This window comes from Amblyraja radiata, chromosome 6 (assembly GCF_010909765.2).
Source record: "Amblyraja radiata isolate CabotCenter1 chromosome 6, sAmbRad1.1.pri, whole genome shotgun sequence".
NCBI classification, from domain to species: Eukaryota; Metazoa; Chordata; class Chondrichthyes; order Rajiformes; family Rajidae; genus Amblyraja; species Amblyraja radiata.
The window spans coordinates 15,001,291-15,026,690 of NC_045961.1; the positions used below are offsets into that span (position 1 = coordinate 15,001,291).

The 25,400-nt window shown below is 45.7% G+C and overlaps 1 long non-coding RNA gene across 1 annotated transcript; it reads right to left on the reverse strand.

The window, feature by feature from the left end:
* On the reverse strand, nt 1–24,945 carry LOC116974085. The gene is made up of 3 exons (XR_004412279.1): nt 24,900–24,945; nt 15,549–15,551; nt 1–89 (listed from the first exon to the last, which is right to left on the reverse strand). It is a non-coding gene; the product is annotated as an uncharacterized LOC116974085 (long non-coding RNA).
* Between the last annotated feature and the right edge of the window lie 455 nt (nt 24,946–25,400).

Below are 25,400 nucleotides of genomic sequence, written 5' to 3' on the forward strand. Positions count from 1 at the left end.
TCCCCATTTATTGAATTTTTTAAAAAGTAAACTGGTTTAACACAAAATTAAAGCTAAAACTTGAGTTTAGGGTTGGATGAACAACTATACTTAACATCTCCCGGATCTATCTTCACAATCTTTATATTTGTAATCTCCTTTCTTTCTTGCTTTTTGTTCTTTCTATTAGTTTACAGTTTCTCTTATCTCTTTCTTTCTCTATTTCTTTTCTTTAAAAATAAACTTTAAAAATTGAAGCTATGTAAGAACTCTGTAACCAGTTTGTCGTTTATTATCATTTGTACATATGCTTATAATAAAATAAAAAAATAAAACAACTCCAAGTTGTTTCATAGAAACTTCGTCCATGTCACCCGAGGGAGATTTTTTGACGAATTATCAAAGCTCTGTCTAAGGCATAAACTTCAAGGGACATAAGTTTCCAGGTCAGAGAAAGATTTACATGCATGTTCTCCAACCTTATCTCCAGTGCCCTCAATGTGCCCCCCTCAATATTAGTGAAACAAATCCCCTCATAATTTTATACACCTTTATAAGAACACCCCCTGCACTCCAAGGAGGAAAGTCGTAGACTACTCAACTTTCCTTATATTTCTAGCCCTCGAGACTTGGCAACATCCTCGTAAATTTTACCATGGAGAAAGGCTGGAGGACGGAGGAACTTGGGGCAGACAATGGAAGTGTTTTGAGAGCAGTCAGTATTACGGTCGAAGAAGTACTGAAGGTCCCGATGTGTATAAAGATAGACAAATCTCCCAGGCGTGATCACATATATTCATAGACACTGTGGGAAACTGGAATGAAAATTGTATGAGCCCTAGATGAAATTCATGAGTCATTAAATACGGGCAAGATGCCAGAAGGCTGGAAGGAGGCAAATGTTGTGCCTCTATTCAAGAAGGGCTGCAGGGAAAATGCTGGGAACTACAGGCCAGTGAGCTTAACATCTGTAGTTGGAAAGTTACCGGAGAGTATTCTGAGGGATAGGTTATACGGATGGACAAGTGCTGATTAGGGATAGTCAGCATGGTTTTGTACGTGGGAGGTTATGTCTCACCAATCTGATTGAGTTTTTTGAAGACGTGACCAAAAAGGTCAATGAGGGCAGAGCAGTAGATGTTGTGTACATGGATTTCAGTAAGGCATTCGACAAGGTTCCACATGGTTGCCTGCTCTGGAAGGTTGGATTGCACGGGATCAAAGGAGAGATAGCTGAATGGATAGAAAATTGACTTCATGGGAGGAAGCAGAGAGTGATTGTGGAAGGTTGCTCCTCGGGTTGGAGGCCTGTGATTAGTGGTGTGCCTCAGGGTTCGGTGCTGGGCCTGTACCTGTCTAAATGTTTCTTAAATGTTGCGATAGTACCTGCCTCAACTCCCTCCTCTGGCAGCATATTCCATACACCTAGCACTTTTTGCGTGAAAAAGTGGTGCCTCAGATTCTTATTAAATCTTTTCCCACTCATCTTAAACCTGTGTTCTCTGGTTCTTGATTTCCCTACTCCGGGCAAGAGACTATAGATCCACTCCTCTCAAGACATTGTACACCTCTATAAGATCACTCCTGATTCTCCTGCACTCATTTGGAAGATTATGTGCTGTTCTAGTCACCCCATTGTTGGATGTGGATACTTTGGTGATGGAACAGAAGAGGTTTACCATCATACTGCCTGGATACAAGGCACACGCTATAATGAAGGGCTGGAGAGACTAAGGTTGTTTCCCTGAAGCATTGGAGATTGAGGGACACAGAGAGTAGTTGGTGCCTGGGAAGCGCTGCCAGGGGTGGTGGTAGTAGCAGACATGTGGAGGGAATGGAATGGAATGATTTCTTTTCACATGTGACAAGGCCCAGTGAAATTCTTTGCTTGCATCCCAAGGTGTACAAATAGTCGCCACCTACTGCGCTGACAAAGTTACAATGTACGTTGGCTCCCACTTTTGTTATCCTCCCCCCTCCCTCCCCCTCCCCCTCCCCGGATCCTCCATTGTTCTGCCCCCCCACCCCTTCCCCTTACCCGATGGTCCCCCCAAGCCAGACCCTCCATTGTTCATTGTTCTTCCTCCTCCCAGAGTAGAAATATGCTCACATGCAAAGAGAAGAGATTTGTTGAACTTGGCATCATGCTAGGCACGCACATTGATGGGCCAAAGAACTTGAAGATGTGGTGCACCGTTCTATGTTTTATTGTTTGTTCCTTGGCCTTCTCCATTGAAAGGAGAAATGCCAAATGCAAACTGGAAGAACAACTCGTATTCCATCTGGGTAGCCTACAACTCAATGGTATGAACATTTTTTTAATCAACTTCAGTTCACCCACATGGCACGATGGCGCAGTGGTAGAGTTGCTGCCTTACAGCGCTTACAGCACCAGAGACCTGAGTTCGATCCTGACTACGGGTGCCGTCTGTGTGGAGTTTGTACGTCCTCCCCGTGACCGCGTGGGTTTTCCCCGAGGTGTTTTGTTTCATCCCACAATCGAAAGATGTACAGGTTTGTAGGTTAATTGGCTTGGAATACAGGTAAATGCAAATTGTCCCCAGTGTGTGTAGGATGGTGTGAATGTGCGGGAATTACTGGTCGGTACAGACTCAGTGGGCTGAAGGGCCTGCCACAACCCCGTTACCCAATATCATTCTTCTTCCCCACCCAGTTCCATCTGCCCATCCCTTATATGTTTCTAACTAATATTTTTCTTACTGATCAGACTAATCAGATTCCACATCTGTGGAGTCTTGTGTCTCCACTTATCACATTCCAGCATCCATCTCAATGTCCGCCCTTCCCTCAACCCACCTGCTCCCCTTCTAATCTCACCACATCTGCCTCTACTCATAGTTTTAGAGACACAGCGCGGAAACAGGCCCTTCGGCTCATCGAGTCTGCACCAACCAGCGATCCCCGCCCACTTCCACTATCTTACACACTCTAGGGACAATTTGCAATTTTACCAAGCCAATTAACCTACAAACCTGTGGAGTGTGGGAGGAAACCGGAGTTCCCAGGCACGTCATGAGGAGAACGTACAAACTCCACACAGACAGTACCCTTAGTCTGGATCGTACCCGGGTCTCCAGCGCTGCAAGGCAGCAACTCTACCGCTGCGCGACCGTCTTGGCAGGAAAAGGACTAGGAGTGTGCAGCTAATCACACTTCATTGCCACCCACCCTCATCTACATGTTCACAAGTTATATTTGCTAATGCAAATGTCACTGTCTCTCAACTGTGCTTCTAACCAATCTGGCCACCTTCTCCCTGTCAGCCCCGACCTCTCAGCTCTTTACGCTGGCTATTTCCCCATGAAATTTTTAATCCTGATGCAAGGTTGACCATCTCTTTGGCTTCTCTGATGGTATTGGACCCAGTGACTTCCCCCTGCAGTCTATTTTCTGTTGCCGATCCCAGCATCCCATGTCTCTTGTGTCTTCCCAGCTCAGCCAACCGGAAGGCCGCGGAGTTGCCGAGCCCGGGCCTCACCAGACGGAGCCTCGTGGATCGTAGCCGGAGCCTGTGGCCGGCCCATGGGCAGGGCCGGATTTAGTTGAAGAGGGGCCCTAAGCTATTTCACTTGTGAGGCCCCCCCCCCTCCAAATCCCCCACCCCCACGACTAGAGGACCATGACTATCTGACAGTGACAGTGTGACACCTTTAGATCCTGCTGTATGTTGTCATTAAACAGTTGGTTTTAAAATACATATTGGATTCACCGTGGAGCGGGCGATGTCTTACCTGGATGGCCGTTTGAAGCTGGAGTGTTGGGCCTGTGGCAGGGATGGGGGTTGGGGCCGGAGGAAGGCAGGTGAGTGGACTGAGGCCAAGGCAATGTCAGGTGGAGGGGTGGTGGGTGGTCAGGGGGGAGGGGGGTATGAGGACTGTAGTGTGGGTGGGGAAGAGCTGGGGTCACATGGTTTGAGGGGAATGGGGAAGACCCAGTGGAACAGCCACTGAGATTACCAGGGTTAGGGGGCCTAGCACTAAGACCCAGCGCAGTCAAACCCGGGGGAGTGGGAATCTGCAGCGTGGAAACCTCAGGCCCGGTGCTGAGTCCAGGCTGCAGGTAAGGCGATGGCTGCGGGCTGCTGGAGGGCGGTGGAGTGGCCATGGTCAGCGGGCGAAGAATAGGAGGTCCCGGTGGGCGGATGGTCAGTGAGGCAGCGAGGTGAGTAGGCCCCCCTAGATCTCGAGGCCCTAAGCTTAAGCTTGTCTAGCTTATACGTAAATCCGACCCTGCCCGTGGGTCGATGGAGCCGGTGGCTGGGGCCTGGGTCGGCACCACAGAGGCGTCTGGAGAGGATCCAGCAGCATTAGTGGAGAGATTGGCGCAGCGGTCGATGCTGGCGCCGACAGATGGACGGGGACGGACCATGTGGAAGTGAGGACGTCGCTGCCGAGGGAAGGAACAAAGAAGGACCCAGCGTAGGGGGCCACCATGAGGGAGGGGGAAGACCAATGGGCAATGGAGGACTGGAGTGGGGGGAGGGGGGAGAACAAAGGGGGACCTGGCACGGACACTTTGATCCGTTGTTGGTGCCCTTTATGGGCGACTATTTGCATACCTTGGGTATGCAAGCAAAGAATTCTCCTGTGACTTGCCACATGTCACAATAAAGTGTTCATTTCTGCATAAGCAGAGCTTTGACGGGACAACAAGAATGAAAGGAAATAAATTCTGAAAGGTGCAGGATCTTGGTGGGATTAAATTTACGGCAGAAATATAATCTGTGATTTCATCACCGTGAAAATATTGCTTTAAACACCAGCCTCTAAAAGGTTTTTGCATCAACTCTGCTTGTTAGAAATAAATCTCTAGGTACAAAAATTCAAGTATATAAATGATCACTTGTCAAAAACAAGAGAGTTTTTTTATTGGACCTTCATTTTAATTCCTCTTTAATAACTCTTTAATTCAATTTAATACCTTTTTATTACCGATTTTGTTTACAGCGGAACAAATCTGTTGTGGACCAAGTTCAGTTTTTCATGGAACGACCACTAGATAGATGGTCATCGGAGATGTCCTCATTCTTTAGGAGAGCCCCTCTTCTTCCATAGATGGGGCTCTCACCAGGGTCTCTTCTATAACCTGCAACTCTGCTCTCACTCCCCATCCCCCCCACTGTACCCTGCAACTCTGCTCTCACTCCCCATCCCCCCCACAAGGGAAGAGTCCACCTTGTCCTCACCTTCCACCCTACCAGCCGTCACATACAACAAATAATATAACCATATAACCATATAACAATTACAGCACGGAAACAGGCCATCTCGGCCCTTCTAGTCCGTGCCGAACACTTACTCTCACCTAGTCCCATCTACCTGCACTCAGACCATAACCCTCCATTCCTTTCCCGTCCATATACCTATCCAATTGATATTTAAATGATAAAATCGAACCTGCCTCCACCACTTCCACTGGAAGCTCATTCCACACAGCTACCACTCTCTGAGTAAAGAAGGTCCCCCTCATGTTATCCCTAAACTTCTGTCCCTTAATTCTCAAATCATGTCCTCTTGTTTGAATCTTCCCTACTCTCAATGGAAAAAGCTTATCCACGTCAACCCTGTCTAATCCTCCGACATTTTCGTCACTTAGAACGGGATCCCACCACTGGCCACATCTTCCCATCTCCTCTCCTTTCAGTTTTCCACAGAGTCCGCTCCCTCCGTAACTCCCTGGTCAATTCTTCCCTTCCCACCCAAACCCCTCTCCTGGCACTTTCTCTTGCAACAGCAGGAAATGCTACACTTGTCGCTTTACCTCCCCCCTTGACTCCATCCAAGGACCCAAGCAGTCTTTCCAGGTGAGGCAGAGGTTCACCTGCACCTCCTCCAACCTCGTCTATTGCATCTGCTGCTCACGGTGTCAGCTGCTCTACATCGGTGAGACCAAGCGTGGGCTGGGCGATCGCTTCGCCCAACACCTCCGCTCGGTTCGCAATAACCAACCTGATCTCCCGGTGGCTCAGCACTTTAACTCCCCCTCCCATTCCAAATCCGACCTTTCTGTCCTGGGCCTCCTCTATGGCCAGAGTGAGGCCCACCGTAAATTGGAGGTGCAGCACCTCATATTTCACTTGGGTAGTTTACACACCAGCTGTATGAACATTGACCTCCAATTTCAGGTAGTCCTTGCTTTCTCCTTCTTTCCCCTCCCAGCTCTCCCACAGCATACTCTCCGCTTCTTCCTTTCTTCTTCCCGCCCCTCCCCCCCCCCCTCCCTCAACCCCCACATCAGTCTGAAGAAGGCTCTCGACCCGAAACGTCGCCGATTTCCTTCGCTCCATAGATGCTGCCTCACCCGCTGAGTTTCTCTAGCAATTTTGTCTACTAGATAGATGGAGTGTTTTTGGACCATTTTAGCTCAGTTTAGTTTTGAGATACAGTATGGAAAAGCAGATTCGGTGCTGACCAGCGATCACCCATACACTAGTTCCATCCTACACACTCGGGGCATTTCACAGTGTGTGGGATAGAACGGGCGCAGTGCAGTGGTTCTACATTTCCTCCCACATTGCAAAGACACAGACATTGTGAGAGCATGGGTTTCCACTGCGAAGATGTGCAAGCCTCCAGTACAACTGGCCTCAGCGAACCGTTTGCGGAGCTGCCACCCCGACCCTGACCACTGGCACCCCCCCCCCCCCATGATCATGCCAACTCCCACCCCCCCCCCCACACCCCCCCCCTACCCCCCCCCCCCCCACCCCCCCCCCTCACACCCCCCCCCCCCCCCCCCCCCCCCATGATCATGCCAACCCCCACCCACCCCCCCACCCCCCATGCCCACAGGCTCCCTGGCACACCAGCTCCACCCTGCATACCGCAATGTGCAGGATAGAGCCAGTGCACCTGGAGGAAACTCACGTGGCCACAAGGAGCACCCGAGGCCAGATTCAAACCCGGGTCCCCGATGCCAGGAGGCAGCGACCCACAGAACCCACACAACCCACAAACCTGCACACCTGCGCCATGCGGGAGGAAACCCGCGCACCCAGAGGAAACCCACGCTGCCACAGGGAGCAGCTGAGGTCAGGATCAAACTCGGGTCTCTAGTGCTGTAAGATAGCAACTCTACCGCGCTGGGTATTTTGTGTAATTTACTGTTTATTGTGTAGTGCATGTTCATCAGCTGTTTTCCAATAGTACTGTACTCTACATATCAACCCCCTTCTTCAGTTATAGCAGGCAATCAGTAATAACTGACACCATCTTCCCCATTCAGTTTGTCATAGCGAGGGGTTACTGTGTATAAATCACTTTGATATCATATCCCAGGCATGATCAGAAATATTCCCAGCTGATCAGGTATATTCCTTGGCCTGACTTAAGCTGCTCTGGAAGTTAGATCGATCCAAGGAGAGTGTTTAAGAAACATTTATAACAGGTACATGCATAGGATAGGTTTAGAAGGATATGGGCCAACAGCAGGCAGGTGGGACTAGTGAAGATGTGGCATGTTGGCCGGCGCGGGCAAGTTGGGCCGAAGCGCCTGTTTCAGCGCTGTATGACTCTATGATTATGAATATGAGAGCTAGCCAACAGGATAGAAACATAGCTTCATGGAAGGAAGCAGAGGGCTGTGGTGGAACATTGTTTTCTGGACAGGAGGCCTGTGATTAGTGGCGTGTGGCATGGTTCGGTGCTGTTCACTGTTGGACACCCTGCTATAGGAAAGATGTTGTAGAACAAAGAAGGGTCTGCAGAAGGGTCTCGACCCGAAACGTCACCCATTCCTTCGCTCCAGAGATGTTGCCTACCCCGCTGAGTTACTCCAGCTATTTGTGTCTATCTATAGGAAAGATGATATTTGGCTGGAAAGGGTGCAAAGAAGATTTACAAGGATGTTGCCAAGATTCACAGGCCTGCCCTATAGGGAGAGGATGAGCAGGCTAGGACTTTATTCCTTGGATCGTAGGAGGATGAGGGGTGATCTTATAGAGATGTGTAAGAGCATGAAAGGAATAGATAGTACAAATGCACAAGGTCTTTTACCCAGAGTTGGGGAAATCAAGAACCAAAGGACATAGGATTAAGGTGAGAGGGGAAAGATAGGAGTCTGAGGGTCAACGTTTTCACACAAGGTTGGTGGGTGTATGGAATGAGGAGGTAGATGAAGCAGATAATATAACAACATTTAAAAGATAATTGGTCACGTACATGGTCAGGAAAGGTTTAGAGGGATAGTTCAAGTTCAAGAGAGTTTATTGTCATGTGTCCCAGATAGGACAATGAAATTATTGCTTGCTGCAGCACAACAGAACGTTGTAAGCATGAATACAGAACAGTTCAGTGTGTCTATATAGCATAGACCATATATATACACATAAATAAACAGATAAAGTGCAATAGGCTGTTATAGTTCAGAGTTTGTTTGATGGCGAGTTTAAAGGCCTGATGGCAGTGGGGAAGAAGCAGTTCCTGAACGTGGATAAACCAGATTTCAGGCTCCTGTACCTTCTACCTGATGGCATCGGAGAGATGAGTGTGTGGCCTGGATGGTGTGGGTCCTTGATGATGCTGGCAACCTTTTGGAGGCAGCGACTGCGATAGATCCCTTCGATGGTGGGGACGTCAGAGCCGATGATGGACTGGGCAGTGGTCACATATGACGCTAAACGCAGGGTGGTGGGACTAATATAGATGGGGCACTTGGTCGGCATGGGCATGTTTGGAACGAACAGGTCTGTTACCATGTGGTGTGACTCCGTTACTCTGGGACACCATGAAGAAGGGTAGGTCAATGCCTGAAGATCCTTGTTAAGTAAATGCTAAAATTGTTCACAAGGCAACAGGATACTCTTTTATTAATGCAGTAATGTTGCAACAATTTGTAGGTTATAGAGAGAGACCTCTGGAGAGGGCCCCTGTAGGGAGGCTCACTAGTGCTACGCGGGAGGATTTAAACAAGAGAGTCAGGAGTGGGGGGGGAGATACCAGAGTAACAGGACAGAAGTTGGAAGGAGTGATTGGAATAGAAGTCTCAAAGGAACGACAGATAGACACAAAAACATGGAGTAACTCAGCGGCTCAGACAACATCTCTGGAGAAAAGGAGAGTGCCCGGCTGTGTTACTCCAGCTTTTTGTATCTATCTCAGGTTTAAACCAGCATCTGCAGTTGCTGCCTATACATCAAAGGATGGACTATGGAGAGGTAAAGGACTATGTTGTTGCTGATGGGATGAATCATGTGTTATTTCAATACAAGGAGTATGTGGAGAAAGCAGATGATGAAAATATAAAATAGAACATAGAAAAATACAGCTGAAGAACATGCCCTTCGCCCCACAAAATTCTCAAGGTTTCAAGGCCAGTTTATTGTCACATGCACCAATTAAGGTACAGTGAAATTTGAGTTATCAAATTTGTGGCAAGCATGCCAATTAGGACCAATTCATATCTGCCTGCATATAATCCATATCCTTCCATTCCCTGCATATCCGTGTGCCTGTCCAAAAGTTTCTTAAATGCCACTATCATATCTACCTCAACTACCATCCCGGCAGCACGTTCCATGCACCCACCAACGTCGTAAGACCTCTACAAGATCAAAACTAATTCTCCAGCGCTCCAAGGATAAAAGTCCTAGCCCGCACAACCTCCCCATGTAGTCCTGGTAACATCCACATAAGTCTTCTCTGCATTCTTTCCAGCTTACCAAAATCCTTCCTATTGCAGGGTGACCAAAACTGAACAGCATACTCCAAATGGGGCCTTGTCAATGTCTTGTACGACCGTAATACAACATCCAAACTTTTATACTCAATACCTTGACTAATGAAGGCCAATGTGTCCAAAGCCTTCTTGACCACCCTAACGAGCTATGATGCTACTTAGAGTAGTCAAGAAGGAACGATGTAGCTGTACTCCTAGATCCCTCTGCTCCACGACACTCCCCAGCAATCTGCCATTCACTGTGAATGTCCTGCCCTGGTTTGACTTCCCAAAAACACAGTCATTCTGTTACATGGGCCTTCCACTTGGTGAGCATCCCCTCTATACATGATATTGCACAAGACGCCCTTGGTTATTCTGTAGACCTGCTGCTATCATGCCTACACTATATTGTTTTTCCTTACCATTGTTATTCAATATTAGTGGACAAATTGAAATTATAAGATTGGAAAGATTCTTAGTACAGGTGTCAGAGGTTATGGGGAGAAGGCAGGAGAATGGGGTTAGAAGGGAGAGATAGATCAGCCATGATTGAATAGCGGAGTAGATCAGCCATGTTTGATTGGCGGAGTAGACTTGATGGGCAGAATGGCCTAATTCTACTCCTATTCCTTATGACTTTATGATATTGCAGACCTGCAGGTGGTGTCATACTGGTATAGCAACTACATTTTCCTGAACCTCACTGTCATGCTGATAAACTGTCTTATAAGCAGTTATTAAATAAACCTGCCTCTATTATATTAACATAGAGGTGCTGGCCTTCAGTCACAGTATGGTGTTTAACTATCACTGTAATACCACAGAGCTGCCCCCAAACATGGTTACATTTTAATACTGGCACAAGCGCAGCACCATCACATCACTTGTGCCATCACACATGAATTCAGTTCCTAATACGGCTCCAAACACTATCACATCACAGTGTAGCTCCAAGACCAGTCACACTATATTATTGGCCCGATGAGTGTCACACTAATATCTCAGCACTATTGAAATCACACTGTAATACTGGTTCCATTACAGTCACGGGATAATAACCAGCACCTATTATAGTCACACTTCGTTATAACATATATCCCCAGAAGCTAGAGTCGAAAATGCAGAGACCCTGACTACAATTTTCCAGTTCTAACTGCCGACCAGGCTGGTAACCTGAGGATTGACCTACAAGTACAACCAGGGGCGAAAATCGCTGTCGAAACATGGGGGGGGGACACAATTTCTTGGTGGCCGCCCGCACGCGCACACACACACGCGAGGCTTCGGCCATGGGCCCCGTGGATGGTAACATCAGGAGCTGACCTGGTTGTTGACCGACTCTGAACTCCAGCAACAGCAGCTTCGTCCGCCCCGAATCGTGGGGCTTGAATCGGCCCGTTCGCAGGGCTTTTCATCACCCAGCGTGGCTTAAAATCAGCCAGCCAGCAAAATCAGTCAACATCGGGAGCCTCGATCTCCTCGCCATGGCAGTTTGATTTTAAGCTACGTCGGGCGATGAAAGGCCCCACGAACGGGCCGATTAAGCCCTTAGAAAGCGTCTGATACCCGCTTGAATCTTTCAAAAGCTACAATGTGATAAATAACACTTAAACAAATAATACTAAAGCAAATAAATGCAAACAGAGGAACCAACCTTGGAGGGGGGAGAGAGGGAGAGAGAGATGGGAAAAAAATACAGGGACAAAAAAATGAGGGACTTACCTGCAAGCCAGCCAGGAAACCCGTTTGACCGGATCCCTTAATGACCTGACCCATCTAAATCCGATACCTGTTTAAATCTTTCCCATCCACCAATACATCCAATCAGTTCAGATGGGAATTGTACCCGCATCAGACAGCTTTAAGAAATTCTCCGTGAATACCTTCAGTAATACTTGAAGGTCAAAACACAATTGGTGACTCATCATGTTAATACGATGTTACTAGAGACATTTAGCAAGCATTTAACAGTGACACCCCTGACTGGAAAGCGAAGATTTTAATAGATTTATTTTCACCGAATGTCAAAATCCCAATTACAAAACATGGGGGGGATTGTCCCCCACCTCTCAAAACATGTGAGGGACAGGGGCGGAAATCGCTGTCGAAACATGGGGGGGAACACAACCCCCCTGCCCTTCCCTTTTCAGTTGTCCATGTGAAGTCACCAGCTTGTGAAGAGGTTCTCAGGGACATTCTGAAATAATTGCCATGGAGTTCTGATTCTATCCTTTTGAGGAAGTACTTACATCGAAGATAGGTGCAGGAGGAGGCTATTCGGCCCTTCGAGATTATGCTCTCACATAACTAGAATCAGGATTGATTAAAGTAAGTTCTCTAACTAATTTTAAATTGGTCAATGGCAAAAAGTAAGTTTAGGGTTCTCAAAGTTTAGGCATCTCAATGACAACAGTCAATTACAAGCACAGAATATGTAAATAACATTTGATTTAGTTTGTGAAATTAAAATTGAGCAACTCTAATTGATAAAGAATATTAGAATTAGGGAGGCACAGTGGCGCAGCGGTAGAGTTGCTGCCTCACAGCGCCAGAGATCCGAGTTCCATCCTGACTGCGGGTGCTGTCTGTACGGAGTTTGTACATTCCCTCCGTGACCTGCGTGGGTTTTCTCCGGGAGCTCCGGTTTCCTCCCACACTCCAAAGATGTACACGTTTGCAGGCTAATCGGCTTGGTTAAAATTACAAGTTGTCCCTAGTGAAATGCTTTTGTTGCGTGCTATTCTGCTGACTGGATAGCACGCAACAAAAGCCTTTCACCGTACACGTGACAATAAGCGAAACTGACTAGTGTGTGTGTAGGATAGTGTTGATGTGCGGGTATCGCTGGTCAGGGAGGGCTCGGTGGGCTACAGAGCGTGTATCCGCGCTGGATCTCTGAACTAAACTATACTAAATGAAACATTGTATAGTTTAAAATTCCATTGCACAAATCTTTGATGTAATACACAACGTGATCGTGTGTGCTATGTTCTATTTTATTTCACTTACTCGTGACAAATGCTTCTGATGTGCTAAGCAGTTTGCTACCAGTTGGAAATTCTCAAAATCATTCACAATCTTTGCAAGGTTTATGAGCCAGGCTCCATGACCTCTGCGCTAACTCGGTAATGAGCATGAAGCAGTGTGCACGCATGCATTGAGAGGCAGAATAAGCAGCAAGGTGCAGCTGACAAGCACTCTGTCCACTCGTGACAGATGACCCTACGTCATTGATGCAAGTGAAAGAGATCACGAGGGAACAACTGCGTAAGAAGGAACTGCAGGCGCCGGATTAAACAGAAGATAGACACAAAAAGCTGGAGTAACTTAGCAGGTCAGACAAATAATCTGGGGAAAAGGAACAGGTGAGGTTTCATGTCGAGACACTTCTTCAGACTGAGAGAGGGAAAAGGGAGACATAGAGATATGGAAGTGTAAGGTTTGAAAACGAGACATCAAAGGGGATGAAGCTCAAGGAAAATGTAGAATAGGGAGGGGGAGGGGGTAGGGGGAGGGGGGAGGGGGTGGGGAGGGGGAGGGGGGCGGGGGAAGGGAGGGCAGGGGGGAGAAGGGGAGGGAGAGAGAGCGAGGGTGGGAGAGGGGGAGAAAGGAAGGGGAGAGGGGGGACAGAGAGAGATTGAGTGAGAGGGTGAGGGAGTGCCAGCTCAAGAGCTGCACATGTTTATGCATGATGGACATTTCAAGAGTCTTCAAGAAAAATGGTTTATCCTGGTTTCAACCAGAGGAACATGGCAGTGACTCTTGTAGGAGGTAATCTGCCAAGTCGGGGATATTTTAAAACTTTAGGTTTTATGCTTCATTGTTCTGTGACACCCAAATATCCTCAGCATCCATACCTTGCAGGCAACTATGATATGGAACATGGGTTTCAAATTGAATCATTTCGCTTGGCCTCTGTGTTTCTGCAATAGGTCTGCAGTGACAAAATTGAGAGCTATCATGAACTTGACTTGAGAGTAGTCCAGGAGCATGTGTGCAGCTGGGGGCCTCCCATATAATATCACACAGTGATGGTGGCTTTGGAAAATCTCAATGGGAAGATACATGCTTTTTTGGTTTGGTGGGATGATCAGGCAACTGAATCATCCTACCACAACCAGAGAGCACTTTACTGGCTTTCCCTTGCACTAAACATTATTCCCTTATCATGTACCTATACACTATAAACGGCTCGATTGGAATCATTTATTGGATGGCATGCAACAAAAAGCTTTTCACTGCACCTCGGAACACGTGACAATAAACTAAACTGTAAGTCAAGATAGGATTTTGCATCTTTGAAAATTCTTGGCAAATATGGTCTTGGTATTTCTTTGCCTCCCCCAAGATCTGCATCAATGCTTTAGTCGGGTTGGATGCCTGAACTGAGCTTCTCATTTAAAAGGTGCTACCCATGGTACTGTATATTTGCTGAGCCAACTATTGAATGTGTTGAGTGGTTACCTGACAAAAAAAACACTGCCTGATAGTTTCAGAAAATTCTCAGCCCTCCAGAAATACTCTCCAGTGAGAGCTGGAGACAGCTTCTAAAATCTGATGTTCTCTTTAAAGGTCCTTTTAAATGACATTGAGGGAGACAATCTAAGATGGTAGACTTGCCTTTTTTTGAGCTCCAGTTTTTGGCAATCATACTGGCATGCAGTGTACAACATGACATGCCTGACATCAGGATTTTCTTTTTTTTTTTCACTTAAAATTTTATTGATTTTTAAGAGATATATACAAAACAGTGCAACACCATCACCATAAATAAAACAAAGTAAGAAAAACAGCGATCAAAATAAAAAAATAAGTAGATCGGGGGGGGAAAAAAAAAAGAAGTAAATAAATAAAAAGATTGGAAGACCGTGTGGTTCACTTACCAAATTAAAAAAAGAAAAAACATTACATTGATTAGTTATCTGGAGATAATTCAACATTTATACAAACATACCATCTAGTTCTATATAACGCAATCTTCCCATATCTAGCTCGGCATTTATCTAATTGGTGTCATGGCTCAAATAAACAGTCCATTTTACCCAGATCTTCTCAAATGAATTCTCCTTGACTCTCAAGGAATATCAGGATATTATGAAACTAATCACGTATCCATCACATTTCACTTGTGGTGCAATTTGTTCTTTGGACATAATCGTAAAGAGATTTACTTTTAGCTAAATTGATCTTCAATTGAATAGAACTGATGAAGAAATTCTGCCGTGTGATTCAACTTCCGTGCAATGCATTTTTTTTTTAATTGAAATTATGAGCAAATGATGTCCCGATCTTAGGAGAATTCTAAGTATAATTGGTGTCTTCATTTTTCTAGATTAGTTTAGAGATACAGCGTGGAATCAGGCCCTTCAGCCCACCAAGTCTACACCGACCGATGATCCCCGCACATTAACACTATCCTACACACACTAGGGACCATTTTACATTAATACCAAAGCAATTAGCCTGCAAACATGTACGTCTTTAGAGTGTGGGAGGAAACTGAAGATCTCGGAGAAAACCCACGCAGGTCACGGGGAGAACGTACAAACTCCGTACAGACAGCACCTGTGGTCGGGATTGAACCCGGGTCTCTGGCGTTGTAAAGGGCCTGTCCCACGAGCATGCGACTGCATGCGGCAAGCGCGACCTAAAAGGGCCTGTCCCACGAGCATGTGACTGAATGCGGCAAGCACGACCAAACCAGAAGTGGGGGCCGCGCGGAGGTCGAGTGAGTGACATGAAGTTCGAGCGAAGTCCACGTGAAGTTCGCCCATGACTTATGGCGTCGAGGCGGTGCGTATGGCGTCAAGGCAGCTGCGGGCCGGCAGGCCGTTGCCGCGCAGAATTTTTGAACACGGTCAGTTTTTCGGAGCCCCGCGCGATGTCAGGACCAGCTCCGCACAACTCCATCAGCTCCGGCGATCGAAGTGGGACCGGCCCCGCGAGCCGTACGGCTCAAGCGACCACGTTAGGTCGCGCTTGCCGCATGGAGTCGCACGCTCGTGGGGCAGGCCCTTTTAGGTCGCGCTTGCCGCATGGAGTCGCATGTTCGTGGGACAGGCCCTTAGGCACCAACTCTACCACTGTGCCACTGTGCTGTATGATTACTCTGTTAGCAAAGAATGATCATCTGCTGCACAAAGTCATATCCAATATACAAGCATCAACATTGGATGACTAAAAATGGCAAACTTTTCAACAAGTTAGGACACAAAGTGCTGGAATAACTCAGCAGGTCAGTTAGCATCTCTGGAGAAAATGGCTAGGTGATGTTTTGAGTTGGGACATTTATAAACGATCTCCAGATCTTTCAGTCAAAGAGAATGTTCTTTCCTAAAGTTCTTCCTGATAATATGAACTAGTATAAAGTTAATGTGGGATCTCAGAATGGATTGAATCTTTTCAATAAAGCCTACAGGTAGCTCATTCAGTCAATATCTGGAGCAGTTTGAAAAAAACTCTTTGCCTTATCCCAATTAAATTGTGATTGTCCAATGCAGCTTTGTTGCCTCTCTATCAATAATGCTCAAATAATAGTGCAGCTGTTTGAACTGCTGCCGAACAGCGCCAGAGATCCAGGTTCGATCCTGACCTCTGCTGCTCTCTGTGTGGAGTTTCAACATATTCGCTGTGACCACATGTATTTTCAGTGGGTCCTCCAGTTTCATCCCTTATCCCGAAGGTGTGTGGGTTTCTAGGTTAATTGGTCTCTGTAAATTCTCCTCAGTATAGAGTGAGCAGATGGGAAAGTGAGAGAGCAGTGAACTAATGTGAACAGGAGATCTATAGTCAGCACAGACTCGGTGGGCTGAAGGGCCTGTTTCCATGTTGTATCTCTAAAACTAAACTAAACCTTTAAACTGTTAAACATTTAAAGAATTTCACTGTGACTTGTCACATGTGACAATAAAGAATTCAATTCAATTCAATTCAAACTCCAACTCCATATCAATGCCAACCCAAGAGATACAAGATGTTTTATTGGCATATGTCCCAAAACAGAACAATGACATTCCTACTCAGTTGACACCATGGAACCAACAAAAGGAAGTTCAATGTTCTACAAACAAACAATGTAGTGCAGAGACAAAAAACAATGCCCAAGTCCCGCATGCAATCAAGGCAGTTTGTCATTCAAGACAAGTCAGGGAAGATACTCTATGCCGTAATGGGCACCATGGTGGATAATTCCCTCGGACTGGATGGGCTTTATTCCAGGCTGCTTCAGAAGACAAGGAAAGAGATTATTGAGGCCAGTGCTCAGATTGTTAAAGCTTTGCTGAATACACGTGAGGTACCGACCGGGATGGCAAATGTACTCCCCCTTTTCAAAGTGAGTAGCAGGGAAAAGCATGGAAACGGTTCACCAGTGAGCCTAACTTATGTGGTAGGAGGAAAAAAAGTTCAGAGGGAGAGGGACTACTCAGTCACCTAACATGGCTTTGTCAGGAATTTAAAACAACAAAATGCTGGAGAAACTCAACGTCAGGCAGCACCTGTGGAGGGAAACAGACAATGTTTCAGGTTAGGGTCCATTTCCAGGCACTGATTGTTTCCGTGGCTTTGTCAGGGCCAGTTCCTGTGTAACCAATTTGGTTGAATTCATTGAAAGGCCTGGATAGAGTGGAGGTGGGGAGGGTGTCTCCATTAGTGAGAAAGTCTAGACCAGAGGTCATAGCCTCAGAATTAAATGACGTTCCTTGAGGGAGCATGTGAGGAGGGATTTCTTTAGTCAGATGGTGGTGAATCTGTGGAATTCTTTGACCCAGAAGGCTGTGGAGGCCAAGTCAGTGGATATTTTTAAGGCAGAGATAGTTAGTTTCTTGATTCATATGTCAAGGGTTATGGGGAGAAGGCAGGAGAATGGGGTTGAGAGGGAGAGATAGATCAGCCATGTTTGAAAGGCAGAGTAGACTTGATGGGCCAAATGGGTTAATTCGGCTCCTATCACTTCTGAACTTATGAGGTAACAAAGTATATTGATGAATGCAGAGCCATACATGTGATTTCCATGCACTTCAGTAATACATTCAATGTGGTCCCTCATGGAAAGATGATTTAGATGGTTCAAGCCTATGAGATATAGGCAAACCGGACCCAAAATTGGTTTATCAATAGGATACAGATGATGACGGTAGAGGCTTCCTTTTGGGGCACCTTTGATAATGTCATACATGGGAGATTGGTTCAAAAGATTAATCCCCATATAGGATGCTAATAGAGGGTGGTATTTTGTGTCTGAACTGATGCTGGAACCCATGCTGTTTGCAAGGCAGGCAGCATGTCTTAAATGTGGAGAATCAGCTTACATTAGTCAGGGCAGTGAATACAACAGAGAGATTATGTTCCGATTTTATAAAAGGCTTGCTCAGACCTCAGCTGGAATATTTCATGCATTTTTGGTCACCATGTTAATCGAAAGGATATAAACATGCTGGAGAGGGTGCAGCATAGTTTTGCCAGAGTGTTGCCTGGTATGTTTACTGTTAATTATGAGGATTGAGTGGAGAAGCCAGGTGTGTTCTCCCTGAAGCAGAGGAGGTTGAGAGGAGACATGCTTGCGGTGTATAAAACTACAATGAGTAGTTAGGGTAGACTGCAGGAAACATTTCCCAGATCACAGATGGATATATCTAGAGGACGTATGCTAAGGGTAAGGGAAAGGAGATTTATAAGAAATCCGAGGGGGTGATATTACTTGAACCTTCTGAACCTTCTGAACCTTGTAGTCGGCAGGGCAGTATTCTGCATATCGCCAACTTGGACAATTTTACATTTTTTTTAATCAAGCCAATTAACCTACAAACCTGTACGTCTTTGGAGTGTGGGAGGAAACCGAAGATCTTGGAAAAAACCCACGCAGATCACGGGGAGAACGTACAAACTCCATACAGACAGCACTCGTAGTCGGGGTCGAACCCGGGTCTCTGGCGCTGCATTTTGCTGCAAGGCGGCAACTCTACAACTGTGCCACCGTGACTTATAAAATAGGCTGAAGTCAGCATGGTTTTGTAATGGGGAGATCTTGCCTGACAAACCTGATGGAATTCTTTGAGGAAGTAAATAGCAGGATAGGCAAAGGAGAGGCAGTGGATGTGGTTTGCCTAGATTTTCAGAAAGGCTTTGATAAGGTGCTGCACATGAGGCTGCCAAAGAAAATGAGAGCCCATGGTATCAGAGGGCATATACTAGCATGGATAGCAGATTGGCTGGATGGCAGAAGGCAAAGTGTGGCAATAAAGCCCATTCTCCTGCCTTCCCTCCATAACCCCTGACATCCGTACTAATCAAGAATCTATCTATCCCTGCCTTAAAAATATCCATTGACTTGGCCTCCGCAGCCTTCTGTGGCAAAGAATTCCACAGATTTGCCACCCTCTGACTAAATAAATTCCTCCTTGTCTCCTTCCTAAAGGGACGTCCTTTAATTCTGAGGCTCTAACCTCTAGTCCTAGATTCTCCCACTAGTGGAAACATTCTCTGCACATTCACTCTATTCTGGCCTTTCACTATTCGGTAAGTTACAATGAGGTAACCCCTCATCCTTCTAAACTCCAGCGAGTGCAGGCCCAGAGCCGTTAAACAAGATCTCATGCTTTCTCAAATTAAGCAAATGGGATTACATTAAATGGGCCATTTAAATCACCTGGAAGAAGGGCCTGTTTCCATGCAGAATCTATATCATTACTCTAAGTAATCCAGGGCACATATTTTGATTAATCCAGTTTACGTACTCAGAGGGTTTACATTCTTCAAAGCAAGAATGGCAGAGCTCCAATTTGAACTAATCAACGATTCAAATCACTTTATTTACTTGGCATATATCAGCAAACTATTTTTCTAAGGAGGTAATAAAAGAGAATGTAAAGGAGAGAAAACTGAAGAAATGACAAAAGAAACAGTTAATGTTTACCAGGAGTTAGTATTTTAAGAGTTGATTCCTAATAATTCCTTGAGAATAATTCTACCAGGCATTAATCTTGGGAATCAAAAGGCTACAAGCTTTGATTATCAACCCATTTAGAATAGTAATCCATGGCATGGGTCTTAATCTGCAAACAGAACACAGTGGTGTACACAAGACTGTCTGTGACCAGGGCTAGCGAGTGGTTTAAATCTAGTTTAAAAGTAATGTTTAGAAATACTTAACCATATTTCAACACATTACACCTTGAAACATTGAGTATCTTCACTTTAAAAGCCAGGGTCAATTTTTAATATTTAAATAGTGAAAAAGTGTAGGCGACACATAGTTATGTTTCCAGTAAACAATCTCAGGATTGCCTACTGTGAATAAAAAAATATCATAATTGCCCCATTATGCCTTTTCTCTTATTTCGACAATCTGTACATTAGAGAACAAAATACTCATCATTTAATAATTTATTATTTAATGAAGTCTCATTACAAATTATGTATATTTAATGATGTTTCATCAAAGGAATTAAAACAGAGCTTCTACATGAATAGAGGATTTAGTCATACAGCAAAGAGACAGGCCCCATCTGATCAAGTGAAACATGCGAGCCTTTGGCCCACACCATTAAACCTTTCCAATCCATGTACCTGTCCAAGCGTCTTTTGAATGCTGTTATAGTCCCTGCCTCATCTCCCTCCTCTGGCGTTGTTCCATTAATTAGAATTAGAATCAGAATTAGAATTAGAATTAGAATTAGAATTAGAATTAACTAACCCCAGTGAAAAAGTTGCTTATCAGGTTCCTGTTATATCTCTCCCCTCTCACCTTAATTCTATGTCCTCTGGTTCTTGATTCCCCATACCATGGATAAAATACTCTGCATTCATCCTTTCTATCCCTCTCATGATTTCATACAACTCTATATGATCATTCCTCAGCCTCAGGCACTCCAAACAACAAAGTCTTGGCCTGCGCAGAACTTTCCCTACAGCTCAGGCCATCGAGTACTGGAAACGTCATCGTAAATAATCTCTGCATTCTTTCCGGCTTAATAACATCTTCCTGACAGGTTAGACCAAAACTGAACAAAATGCTCCGAATGCAGCCTCACCAACATCTTATACAGCTGTAACATAACATCCCAGCTTCTAAACTCGATATCCAGACTGATGAAGACAATATACCAAAAGCCTTCTATAGGATAGCATGGTGGTGCAGTTGGAAGAGCAGTTGCCTCACAGCGCCAGAGACCCGGGTTGAATACTGACTTGGGGTGCTGTCTGTGTGGAGTTTGCACATTTCCCCCATGGGTGGTGCATGGGCTTCCTCCATGTGCTCCAGTTTCCTCCCTCATCCCAAAGACGTTCAGGTTTTTAGGTTAATTTCCTTTAATGTGTAAGGACTGGATAGAGAGTGGGATAACATGGGACTACTGTTGGGTGATCAATTCTCAGCATGGGTTTGGTGGGCCGAACGGCCTGTTTCCATGCTGGACCTCTAAACTAAACTAAAAAGCTAAACCCTGTCTACTTTCCGGGAACAATGTACCAGTACTCCTGGATCTCTGCTCTACAACAATCCACAGTGCCATAAATTTCATCGCAAACGTCCTGCCTGGTTCGACATCCCAAAATGTAGCACCACGCATCTACATTAAAGATTTTCAGCCCATTTGCGTCAAGGATCAAAATCCTGCTACAATTTTTGATAATTATCTCTTCTATCTACGATACGACCCACTTGAGTGTCAACTGTAAATCTCCTTTCCATATCTTGTGCGTTCTCATCTAAATTGTTGATATAAGCCACCATAAGAAATGGGTCCACCACCGATCCCTGAGACACAGCACAAGTCACAGACCTCCAGTCCAAAAGGCAACCTTCCACAACTATGCCCTGCTCTCTTCCATGAAACCAATTCTGTATCCAGTTAGCCAATTCTCTCCCCAATCCCATGCAATCTAATTGTCCAGAACAGCCTACCTTGTGGAAACTTATCAAAGGCCTTGCTGATGTCCATGTAGACAACATCTATGGCCTTGCCCTCGTCAACCTTCTTGGTTACATCTTCAAAGTAACCTAAATTAAATTCTTAAGACATGATCAGCCACGTACAATCACAAATCAGCCCTGTCTATTCCAATGCATGTATACCTTATCCCTCAGAATCCTCTCCAGTAACTTGCCTACTACAGATGTTAGGCTCACCGGTCTATAGTTCCCAGACCTTTTTCCTTGCAGCCCTTCATAAATAGAGGCACAACATTAGCCATGCACCAGTCTACCGGTTCTTCACAGTTGGGGGGCGCTGCGAGTCGGCTGCCCTGCCAGCAGCGTGTTCATTATTTCGACTTTTTTTGTTTTTTTTGGTGTGTCCAAATGTTTGTTTTAATGTCTCTCGGTATGTCCTGTGTAGGGGTGGTGGGGGGGAAAGGGGGAAACCACTTTTCAGTCGCCTCCTCGACGGAGAGGCAACTTTTTCCATGTCGCCTCCCTCGTGGCCTAACAGCTTGGATTAGAGCGGCCTTTTCTGGAGTCAGGCCCGGAGCTTCGGCAGCGGGACTTTTCCATCACGGAACCTTGCCAGGGATCGCCAAAGAGGAGTGCTCCGATCGGTGGCCTGGTGACTTTGGCATCATGGGGCCACGTGCGGGACGTGGACTTACCATCTGGAGTCTGGGATCCCTTGCCGGGGATTGCTGGAGAAGAGCTCCGACCGCCGGCCCGCGGCCTATAACATTTTGAAGCCGCGGTCTCCAGTAGGAAAGTGCCGATTCGGGCACTCCAAGCCGCGGGGTGTGTTTGACTCTCCCGACGTCCGAGTTTTGATCATCCCGACGAGAGGGCCTGTACATCGGGCCGTCCAGAGCGGTGACTATGGAGGGTTTATGGCCCAGACCACAGATGAACAAAGGAGGAGGACTGACTGAACTTTGTTGCCTTCCATCACAGTGAAGAATGCTGTGGTGGTTGTTTGTGTTAAATTCTATTGTGTATTGTGTGTTCATTTTTTAAGTGTATCGCTGCTGGCAAATTCATTTCACTGCACCTTCGGGTGCATTTGGCGAATAAAATTGACTTTGACTTTGACTTTAACTTCACCCGTGGCTGATTATGATTCATACATCTCAGCCAGGGCACCTGCAATTTCATCTCTGGCTTCCCACGGTTTTATCGAAAACGCCTGATCAGGCCCGGGAGATTTATTTACTTTCATGCGGCTTAGGAAGTCCCTAACATGGACCATCCACAAGACATCTCAATTAACAGTCTCCAAGTTTCCTCAGTTTCATGTCTTTCTCCACAATATAAACATAGGAGAAATACCTAAAGAGGACCTTGCCCAACTCCTGGGGCTCCACACGTGGATGTCCACTTTGGTTTCTGAGGAACTTTTGTCAGAATATTTTGCACAATTTACACGTGAGTGACTATCGAACTGTCGCTACTTTATCTGTAATAAGTTGTCAGACAAGGTGAACAGTCAAGCAAGAGACTTCTCCTGATTCAAAGCATGCAGTATTTTTATACTATTTTGATACCACAAAAGCAAGGTTGGTCATCTATAATTGTTCAACATTCTGTGATCCAACATTCAGTAAATTTCCACTGCAAAACAGTCTTCTTTGTCTATGTCAGAAGATTAGGGTGTACAGGTGTAGATTTCTCTCGTTACTCACTTTCCCTAATATAAAATGTCTTTAGATTCTTCTTAATTTTATCTGCTGGAACTCTGTCCTGTCCCCTTTTTGCCCTTCTGATTTCCTTCCAAACTCCTCCAGGGATTCACTTGATCCCAGCTGCCTATACCTGGCCCATGCCTCCTCCTTTTCCCCGACCAGAGCTGTTTCTTTTGCCCTTCACTCCTGCACGATCATGTAAGCCTTGACCATCACATTTTTAAAAGCATCCCACTTTCTTGACATCACTTTGCCCAGAAACAGCCTACTCTAATCAACCTTAGCAAGTAATACCATCAACGCTGGCCTTGCCCCCGTTGAGAACTTTAACTTGTGCCCTCGCTCCCTTTAACTATTTGTAAAGCTAATCGATCTGTGACTGCTGATCCCAAACTGCTGCCCATCAAAACCTCAGACACTTTCCCTTCCCAATTTCCATGGTCAAGTTTTGCCATTTCCCATGTAGGACCCTATGCATATTGTCTGAGGAAGCTTTCCTGACTACATTTGATACATTCCACCCCGCATAAGCTCTTGGGAGTATGGCAGTCCCGTTCTATATTGGGAAAGTTAAAATCTCCCACTGTGACAACCCTTTGAGTCTGGAGGTTGCCTGCAATTTTTCAGTGTCCTCTAATTCCCATTGACTATTTGGGGGCTTGTAGTACACTCCCAATAAGGTGGCCATTCCCTTTTTATTTCTCAGCTCCACCCATACAGCCTCACTGGACACACCATCAGTAGTTTTAGTTTTAGAGATACAACACCGAGTCCACACCGACCAGCGATCCCCAAACACTAACAATATCCCACACACACTAGGGACAGTTTACACTTATACCAAGCCAATTAACCTACAAACCTGTACATCTTTGGAGTATGGGAGGAAACTGAAGATCTCAGAGAAAACCCACACGGTCATGGGGAGAACGTACAAACTCCGTACAGACAGCACCCGTAGTCAGGATCAAATTCTGGTCTCTGGTGCTGTAAAGGCAGCTCTCTTGCTGCACCACCGTGCTGCCCGCAGACTATTGCAGTGACATTTCTCCTTAATCGGTAAAGTATCTCCCCCCCCCCCCCCCCCCCCCCCCCCACTTTCAACCCCACGTCTATCTCACCTGCAGCACCTGTACTCTGGATCATCAAGCTGCCAGTCCAATCCCTCAGCCAGCTTCCCATTCGTACCTACCTATCCACACACTGAGTTCGTCCACTTTGCCCATCAGGCCTCTTGAATTAAAACAAATACAAATTTCTTGATCTACACAACCCTGCCTCATCAACCTTCAAAGAGAACTCCCAGCTGGGAACCGACAGAGAATGTTGGCCCTGCTGTCACAGGAATACTCCAAAAATCAGACAGAGAGAGAGAGATAAGAAATGAAAATGCATAACAAACAAGAACACTTAATAATACTCTGCAATTACTATCCAGGGGGCGGCACGGTGGCACAGCAGTAGAGTTGCTACCTTGCAATGCTTACAGTGCCAGAGATCCAGTTGGAAGGGTTTTCTGCAAAGGTGGAAAAGGAATATCAAAAGAATATCAATTTGATTGTCAATTGTCTTTGAAATGTGCATGCTTTAGCTTTGCAATGTCAGATAGTAAGTATAGAGTCAGCAAGGAGCAGAAACATCACCAAAGATAGACACAAAATGCTGGAGTAACTCAGCGGGCCAGGCAGCATCTCTGGAAAGACGGAATGGGTGACTTTTTCGGGTTGAGTCCTTCTACAGACTGATCAGGATCTCGACCCGAAACGTCACCCATTCCTTGTTTCCAAAGGTGCTGCATGTTCCGCTGAGTTACTCCAGCATTTAGTGTCCATTTTCAGTTGAAACCGGCATCTGCAGTTCCTTCTACACATTAGCACGTCACCAGATATTTAAAGAGTTGTAAGCATATACTGATGAAACTGTCTGGCCTATAAAAATCACCTTTGTAATTAAAAGAGCACTGCTCGTTTTGTGTGTGATGTTTTAATGCTGGTTTTGGTTATAAACCATCACTGCAATACTCCATGGACTTGTTTATTTTTAATTATGGTTTGCACTAATGTCATGTTTTTTTGCAGGCGTCTTTCTTTTAAAAATGTTACCTATCATTTATTTCTAATTTCTATATGATTTGTTTTACCGTG